Below are 10,000 nucleotides of genomic sequence, written 5' to 3' on the forward strand. Positions count from 1 at the left end.
GCTGTTAAAAATTGACCACTGTCTGGAAAATCTTCCAGCTCCTGCACCCAACATCTTGCTCCTGGGGGATTTCAACTTAAGGCACCTAAAATGGAGGAATATAGCAAATAATATTGTTGCAGTAATAACACCAGGAGGCAGCTCTGATGAAAACTCACACTCACACGAGCTTTTAAATCTCTGCACAAAATTCAATTTAAACCAGCAAATAATAGAGCCTACAAGACTGGAGAATACACTAGACCTCATCTTCACTAACAATGATGATCTGATAAGAAATGTCACCATATCAAAAACAATATACTCAGATCACAACATAATTGAGGTTCAGACATGTATGCATGGAGCCCCAGACCGACAAAATGAGACTAGTCACGAGGGAGCATTCACCAAATTCAACTTCAATAACAAAAACATAAAGTGGGACCAAGTAAACCAAGTCCTAACCGATATAAGCTGGGAAGATATACTAAGCAACACAGACCCAAACTTATGCCTAGAACAGATTAACTCGGTGGCACTCGATGTATGCACAAGGCTTATTCCTCTAAGAAAAAGGAGGAGTAGATGTAAAATAGAAAGAGACAGGCGCTCCCTTTACAGGCGACGGAAAAGAATAACAGAGCGGCTAAAAGAGGTCAATATATCTGAAATGCGCAGGGAGACACTGGTCAGAGAAATAGCAAGCATCGAACTTAAGCTAAAAGAATCCTTTAGGAGTCAGGAATCGCGGGAAGAACTAAAAGCCATAAATGAAATCGAAAGAAACCCAAAGTATTTCTTCTCCTATGCCAAATCAAAATCGAGAACAACGTCCAGTATTGGGCCCCTACTTAAACAAGATGGGTCCTACACAGATGACAGCAAGGAAATGAGTGAGCTACTCAAGTCCCAATATGACTCAGTTTTTAGCAAGCCGCTAACCAGACTGAGAGTCGAAGACCAAAATGAATTTTTTATGAGAGAGCCACAAAATTTGACTAACACAAGCCTATCCGATGTTATCCTGACGCCAAATGACTTCGAACAGGCGATAAATGACATGCCCATGCACTCTGCCCCAGGGCCAGACTCATGGAACTCTGTGTTCATCAAGAACTGCAAGAAGCCCCTATCACGAGCCTTTTCCATCCTATGGAGAGGGAGCATGGACACGGGGGTCGTCCCTCAGTTACTAAAAACAACAGACATAGCCCCACTCCACAAAGGGGGCAGTAAAGCAACAGCAAAGAACTACAGACCAATAGCACTAACATCCCATATCATAAAAATCTTTGAAAGGGTCCTAAGAAGCAAGATCACCACCCATCTAGAAACCCATCAGTTACACAACCCAGGGCAACATGGGTTTAGAACAGGTCGCTCCTGTCTGTCTCAACTACTGGATCACTACGACAAGGTCCTAAATGCACTAGAAGACAAAAAGAATGCAGATGTAATATATACAGACTTTGCAAAAGCCTTCGACAAGTGTGACCATGGCGTAATAGCGCACAAAATGCGCGCTAAAGGAATAACAGGAAAAGTCGGTCGATGGATCTATAATTTCCTCACTAACAGAACACAGAGAGTAGTCGTCAACAGAGTAAAGTCCGAGGCAGCTACGGTGAAAAGCTCTGTCCCACAAGGCACAGTACTAGCTCCCATCTTGTTCCTCATCCTCATATCCGACATAGACAAGGATGTCAGCCACAGCACCGTGTCTTCCTTTGCAGATGACACCCGAATCTGCATGACAGTGTCTTCCATTGCAGACACTGAAAGGCTCCAGGCGGACATCAACCAAATCTTTCAGTGGGCTGCAGAAAACAATATGAAGTTCAACGATGAGAAATTTCAATTACTCAGATATGGTAAACATGAGGAAATTAAATCTTCATCAGAGTACAAAACAAATTCTGGCCACAAAATAGAGCGAAACACCAACGTCAAAGACCTAGGAGTGATTATGTCGGAGGATCTCACCTTCAAGGACCATAACATTGTATCAATCGCATCTGCTAGAAAAATGACAGGATGGATAATGAGAACCTTCAAAACTAGGGAGGCCAAGCCCATGATGACACTCTTCAGGTCACTTGTTCTATCTAGGCTGGAATATTGCTGCACTCTAACAGCACCTTTCAAGGCAGGTGAAATTGCCGACCTAGAAAATGTACAGAGAACTTTCACGGCGCGCATAACGGAGATAAAACACCTCAATTACTGGGAGCGCTTGAGGTTTCTAAACCTGTATTCCCTGGAACGCAGGAGGGAGAGATACATGATTATATACACCTGGAAAATCCTAGAGGGACTAGTACCAAACTTGCACACGAAAATCACTCACTACGAAAGCAAAAGACTTGGCAGACGATGCACCATCCCCCCAATGAAAAGCAGGGGTGTCACTAGCACGTTAAGAGACCATACAATAAGTGTCAGGGGCCCGAGACTGTTCAACTGCCTCCCAGCACACATAAGGGGGATTACCAACAGACCCCTGGCAGTCTTCAAGCTGGCACTGGACAAGCAACTAAAGTCAGTTCCTGATCAGCCGGGCTGTGGCTCGTACGTTGGTTTGCGTGCAGCCAGCAGCAACAGCCTGGTTGATCAGGCGCTGATCCACCAGGAGGCCTGGTCACAGACCGGGCCGCGGGGGCGTTGACCCCCGAAACTCTCTCCAGGTAAACTCCAGGTAATACTTGAGGTTATATGGCAGTACAAGGTAATTAAGAGTACTCTAAGATAGTAAATGTGGTATTAAAACAGGTAAAGGTAATTAGACAAGTAGTAATGGTTATTAAATGTCAAAAATGTTAAGAGTAAATTGAAATTATAGTAAAAATGATAATTATTAATTTTAGTAAGTAATATCAATTAATAGTATTTAAAGAAGTATGAGGTAGTAATATGGACAGAGAAAGTAACAGTTCAGCTAATATTTAAGCAAACAATAGTAAATAAGAAAATTACATAAGGTAACTTATGCTTACTAGTAAAATCACATAATGAGGTAGTTGATTATTTAATTACTAAGAGATTGTACTATGAAATTTGAACAATAATGGAGCAAAACATACACTACACTACGTAGGCTTTTAAGTTGGACTTTGCTTAGTTATTCTCTGTAAGATTAGTATCCCTGAGAAATCGTGATAGATCATTCTCGTTCGTGATTGTGTACAGTTAGTTGACCTACATTTGTTTTCCTAACAAGAATTTTCCCATCCCGTGTGTAGCATTGGTGTATTGTGTCATTATTCTCCCGCTTAAGTTTTCTGACTCTATACAGGAGGTTCTGACGTTTTTTGGTAAGACACTCGTTTATGTATACCTCTTTCTTTACTTTAATAGATGCAATAATTAGGTCTTTTTTCCTGTCATGTGAGTGGAATCTAAGCATAACACTTTTTCTACCATGGGATCCTAGTAACCTGGCTTCTTTTATTTCAGACTTCCTTTCCTTGCAGAGTCGAGTTAACATGCAGTATCATGGTGTCAAAGTATATGCAGGCGATTTTTCCATAAACATTTTTAATCTCTATGCCCCAGCGAACCAGCTTCGACCTGATGCTTTACCAGATCGCATCAATAGTGAAACTACCATCATTCTTGGAGATTTTAATGCCAGACATAAGAATATTGGTGGGTCTATAACAAACACCAATGGAACTAAACTAGTGAGATTGCTAAATGAGCATGATAATGTTCGAATTGTGGGCACTACTGAGCCTACTCACATATATGGTGGCATACTAGATCTGTGTCTTGGATTTAATACATCATATACGATGCATGACTCTGTCATAGTTGATGATCTTCTATCTGATCACTTCCCAAGACTAACAACTGTCAATCTTGATCACATCTCCAGCAATCAAGGAGCTAAATACAGAAGAAGGAAACTTATTCTCAAACCAGAACACAGAGACAACTTTATTAACCACTTGGATCAATGGTATAAGAATTACGAGCCCATTGGCACACAAAAATTTAATGATGATTTAATTACCACTATTGAGAGTGTTCTCACAGATCAAGTGGGCAGGAATAGGAAACAAACACCCTCCACTATAAATAACAATAAAAACCAATGTAAATACTATAATGATCCACAGCTGCGCAATCTAACACATGCAGCTAGGAGGATTGGTAAAGCATACCGTGAATGTAGAACCCCAGACCTGCTCAGAACGTTCCAAGCTGCACTAACAAATGCAAGGAATAGAAAGGAAGAACTTAGGCAACAGGAATGGGAACAGTTTGTTAGTGGATTAAATAGGTCCACCCCTTTGAGTTTGGCTTGGAAAGGTATAAATAAAATAACCAGGAAAAAGACTGGCAATGTTGTTCATCCCTTTCCTCTTGAAAAAGCAAATGACCTCATAAATGACTGGTCCAAAACATCCAGGCATGAAAGCCTTCCATCTCATATTAGAAAAAATTTAGAGAGTACTTCTGAAGAAATGTTGAAACTGATTAATTTTATGAGCCAAAATATTGATGAGAGTGATTGCCTCTTTACCGAGTATGAATTAGATAATGCATTAACCAAAGGTCGATCAACTGCTCCTGGAGAGGATGGTATAACCTATGATATTCTCAGAACTCTAAGGCACGTGCCTGATAACCCTTTGTTGGCACTGTATAATCTCAGTTACATTGAGGGCGTTCTTTCTACTTCCTGGACCAATAGTCTCATTGTGCCTATCCCTAAGCCCCAACAGCCTGATACATTTAGGCCGATCTCCTTAACTAGTTGTCTTTGTAAAACTTTTGAAAGAATGATGCTTAACAGACTGTACTACAGAATCAGACATCAACTTTCCCCCTACCTCTATGGGTTCATGAAAGGTAAAAGTGTGCAGAACTGTATTTCCACCTTTCTCACTGCACACACCTCTACTAGTTTTACCACTTTTCTTGATCTAAAATCTGCATTTGATATTGCGAACAGAACCGTTATACTACATGAACTAGCCAAAATGAATATTGGTGGTAGCTTACTCTGCTGGATAATAGGATACCTGTCAAATAGAGTATCCTCTGTCCTTTACCAAGGCTTCAGAAGTGATTCTATAGAAATGTCTTTAGGTACACCGCAGGGAGGAGTTCTTAGTCCCATGCTATTTAATATTCTGATTAATGGTCTCCTAAATGCTCTACCTGCCTCACCTAAACATATAGCTATAAGCTATGCTGATGATATCATGATCCATACAACAGGGCATAAGAAGATGAATACCATTCTTAATGAAGTTCAAGCAATTTGTAATCGACTAGGCCTCATAATATCTTCTCTAAAACTGATATTAACAAGCAAACGACATCCCCCACCCATCTATTTGCAGGGTGAAATCATTAGCTACGTTAAAACTTACAGATATCTTGGTGTAGATGTACCCTTTAACAAATCCACTATACCACAACTAAACAAGAAATGTAAAGCTAGGCTAAATGCTCTCAAAACTGTTGCTGGCTACAATCCCAACTATGGTGCTAATGTGAGAATCGTGAGAATGATGTACATAGCCTACGTTAGGTCCTTAATTGATTATGCTGCTCCCATGTTGATATTAGCTAGAGAAAGTTCTCTCCGACCCTTGGAGTTAATGCAAAATGAAGCTCTCAGGATTATTCTTGGCTGTCCCGGATCTACAAAAGTTCTTAACATGAGGAAGGAGCTTGGTATTTCTAGTATCAGTGATAGGATTGTTGAAATTAACACTGTACTCGGTATTAGAATGTTGAGAAACGAACCAGACACTGTCACAGTGAATCTTACCAAGTGTCTAGAGGTAAATACACACAGATCTAAATGGATTGTGAAAACGTGCAATTGCATTAAGTTTTATAACCTGCATGAACTATATCACTGTAGGCACTGTGGCCCGGTGGTCTGGTGGCTAAAGCTCCCGCTTCACACACGGAGGGCCCGGGTTCGATTCCCGGCGGGTGGAAACATTCGACACGTTTCCTTACAACTGTTGTCCTGTTCACCTAGCAGCAAATAGGTACCTGGGTGTTACTCGACTGGTGTGGGTCGCATCCTGGGGGACAAGATTAAGGACCCCAATGGAAATAAGTTAGACAGTCCTCGATGACGCACTGACTTTCTTGGGTTATCTTGGGTGGCTAACCCTCCGGGGTTAAAAATCCGAACGAAATCTTATCTTATCTTAACAAGAGCATTTCACCCCTCCATGGAAGATGTGTTCATTTAATATCACATACCTACAAGTCCCTCCCAAGAAGCTCATTGCTAGTAATCCCTTCCTTAAATCTCTTGTTAGAGCAACTGCTCAAGAAGAAATTTCTCACCTATCTGGTAGTAACAAGTTATCACAAGTTATATACACCGATGGATCTAAACAGGAGTCTTCTGGCAGGGCTGCATCTGCTCTTGTTGCCACCTCCCTAGTTAAGAACGATAATAAATTTGTTGAGTTAGGCATAAGAATTAACAACTGGGCGTCTACACTGCAAACTGAATTGTTTGCAATCCTAATGGCGCTAAAGCTAACCTATGACACTGAACTTGACTCTATCATCATTACTGATTCTATGTCATCATTGAAGGCTCTTGGCTCATATAATGACTCCAACAACATGCTCATTGGGGAAGCCAGGTATAGATACTCAAAAATTAGGGACAAAGGAATTAATGTACAATTGCTATGGATCCCATCACACATTGGATTACTCCTTCATGATAAAGTTGATATGTTAGCCAATAAGAGTACACAGAAGGAGAATGTAGAATATAACTTTGGTATAACTGTGTCTAGCATTAGGAATAATATTAGGAGAGAAGTAAATAATGAAAATGATTGTTATAGGAATGCAGTTAGAAGCCTGAGTAGATCTATAACCCACTATGATAACATGAACGTAAATAAGTATGTTTATGGAGCAACTTGCAATGTGAACAGCCTGACTGATGTTGTAGTGGCCAGGCTTAGGCTTGGTTACAAGTACTTCTGGCAGTTTGGGAGACACACAGATGATGATCAAACTAAATGTAAATTATGTGATCAGGCATATGGTTACTCTCTTGAACACTATGTGCTTAATTGTCCACTTATTGAGGAATACAGAGACAGACAGTATAATAACCTATGTGACATGTCAAGATATCTTATTAATGAAAATAAGATACCAGATATACTAAGCAAATTTCCTAAATTTGCTTGTAACAGATAAGTGAACTATAGATTTATTATTATTATTATTATCACACTGGCCGATTCCCACCAAGGCAGGGTGGCCCGAAAAAGAAAAAGTTTCACCATCATTCACTCCATCACTGTCTTGCCAGAAGGGTGCTTTACACTACAGTTTTTAAACTGCAACATTAACACCCCTCCTTCAGAGTGCAGGCACTGTACTTCCCATCTCCAGGACTCAAGTCCGGCCTGCCGGTTTCCCTGAATCCCTTCATAAATGTTACTTTGCTCACACTCCAACAGCACGTCAAGTATTAAAAACCATTTGTCTCCATTCACTCCTATCAAACACGCTCACACATGCCTGCTGGAAGTCCAAGCCCCTCGCACACAAAACCTCCTTTACCCCCTCCCTCCAACCTTTCCTAGGCCGACCCCTACCCCGCCTTCCTTCCACTACAGACTGATACACTCTTGAAGTCATTCTGTTTCGCTCCATTCTCTCTACATGTCCGAACCACCTCAACAACCCTTCCTCAGCCCTGTGGACAACAGTTTTGGTAATCCCGCACCTCCTCCTAACTTCCAAACTACGAATTCTCTGCATTATATTCACACCACACATTGCCCTCAGACATGACATCTCCACTGCCTCCAGCCTTCTCCTCGCTGCAACATTCATCACCCATGCTTCACACCCATATAAGAGCGTTGGTAAAACTATACTCTCATACATTCCCCTCTTTGCCTCCAAGGACAAAGTTCTTTGTCTCCACAGACTCCTAAGTGCACCACTCACTCTTTTTCCCTCATCAATTCTATGATTCACCTCATCTTTCATAGACCCATCCGCTGACACGTCCACTCCCAAATATCTGAATACGTTCACCTCCTCCATACTCTCTCCCTCCAATCTGATATTCAATCTTTCATCACCTAATCTTTTTGTTATCCTCATAACCTTACTCTTTCCTGTATTCACCTTTAATTTTCTTCTTTTGCACACCCTACCAAATTCATCCACCAATCTCTGCAACTTCTCTTCAGAATCTCCCAAGAGCACAGTGTCATCAGCAAAGAGCAGCTGTGACAACTCCCACTTTGTGTGTGATTCTTTATCTTTTAACTCCACGCCTCTTGCCAAGACCCTCGCATTTACTTCTCTTACAACCCCATCTATAAATATATTAAACAACCACGGTGACATCACACATCCTTGTCTAAGGCCTACTTTTACTGGGAAAAAATTTCCCTCTTTCCTACATACTCTAACTTGAGCCTCACTATCCTCGTAAAAACTCTTCACTGCTTTCAGTAACCTACCTCCTACACCATACACCTGCAACATCTGCCACATTGCCCCCCTATCCACCCTGTCATACGCCTTTTCCAAATCCATAAATGCCACAAAGACCTCTTTAGCCTTATCTAAATACTGTTCACTTATATGTTTCACTGTAAACACCTGGTCCACACACCCCCTACCTTTCCTAAAGCCTCCTTGTTCATCTGCTATCCTATTCTCCGTCTTACTCTTAATTCTTTCACTTTACCAGGTATACTCAACAGACTTATTCCCCTATAATTTTTGCACTCTCTTTTATCCCCTTTGCCTTTATACAAAGGAACTATGCATGCTCTCTGCCAATCCCTAGGTACCTTACCCTCTTCTATACATTTATTAAATAATTGCACCAACCACTCCAAAACTATATCCCCACCTGCTTTTAACATTTCTATCTTTATCCCATCAATCCCGGCTGCCTTACCCCCTTTCATTTTACCTACTGCCTCACGAACTTCCCCCACACTCACAACTGGCTCTTCCTCACTCCTACAAGATGTTATTCCTCCTTGCCCTATACACGAAATCACAGCTTCCCTATCTTCATCAACATTTAACAATTCCTCAAAATATTCCCTCCATCTTCCCAATACCTCTAACTCTTCATTTAATAACTCTCCTCTCCTATTTTTAACTGACAAATCCATTTGTTCTCTAGGCTTTCTTAACTTGTTAATCTCACTCCAAAACTTTTTCTTATTTTCAACAAAATTTGTTGATAACATCTCACCCACTCTCTCATTTGCTCTCTTTTTACATTGCTTCACCACTCTCTTAACCTCTCTCTTTTTCTCCACATACTCTTCCCTCCTTGCATCACTTCTACTTTGTAAAAACTTCTCATATGCTAACTTTTTCTCCCTTACTATAGATATGTAGATATAAATCCATATGTATTCCTGTTAACCCTTTGGGGCCTAGTTCCTAGGCCTTTTGTGTATCCACATGCTCTCGCGCTACCGTCCACAGGATGGATATGGGGTGCACAATAAACTAGCCACTTCGGTGGCAAAATCTAATCTAAATCTAATATCAGCCACCAGACACAACATGGTGCCCCGTGGCCTGCTGGCTAAAGCTCTTGCTTCACACGACTGGTGTCCGGGTTCGATTTCCGGCGAGGGTAGAAACAATGGAAGTGTTTCTTTACACCGGTTGTCCACGTTCACCCATCAGTAAGGTAGGTACCTGGGTGTTAGTGGACTGGTGTGGGTGTCATCCTGGGACAAAACTGACTTAATTTGCGGAAAATACTCAGCGTCAACCAAATCTTCAACTGGGCCACTCAAAACAATATGAAGTTCAACGAGGAGAAATTTCAACTACTCAGATATGGAAAACTTGAAGGAATTAAAAATGTATCAGGGCTGGAGATGCAACATTCCCCCGATGAAAAGCAGGGGTGCCACGAGTACACTGAGAGACAACACAATAAGTGTCCGGGGCCCAAGACTGTTCAGTTGCCTCCCAGCATACATAAGGGGGATTATCAATAGACCCCTGGTTG

Source organism: Cherax quadricarinatus, chromosome 2, assembly GCF_038502225.1.
Source record: "Cherax quadricarinatus isolate ZL_2023a chromosome 2, ASM3850222v1, whole genome shotgun sequence".
Lineage (NCBI taxonomy): Eukaryota > Metazoa > Arthropoda > Malacostraca > Decapoda > Parastacidae > Cherax > Cherax quadricarinatus.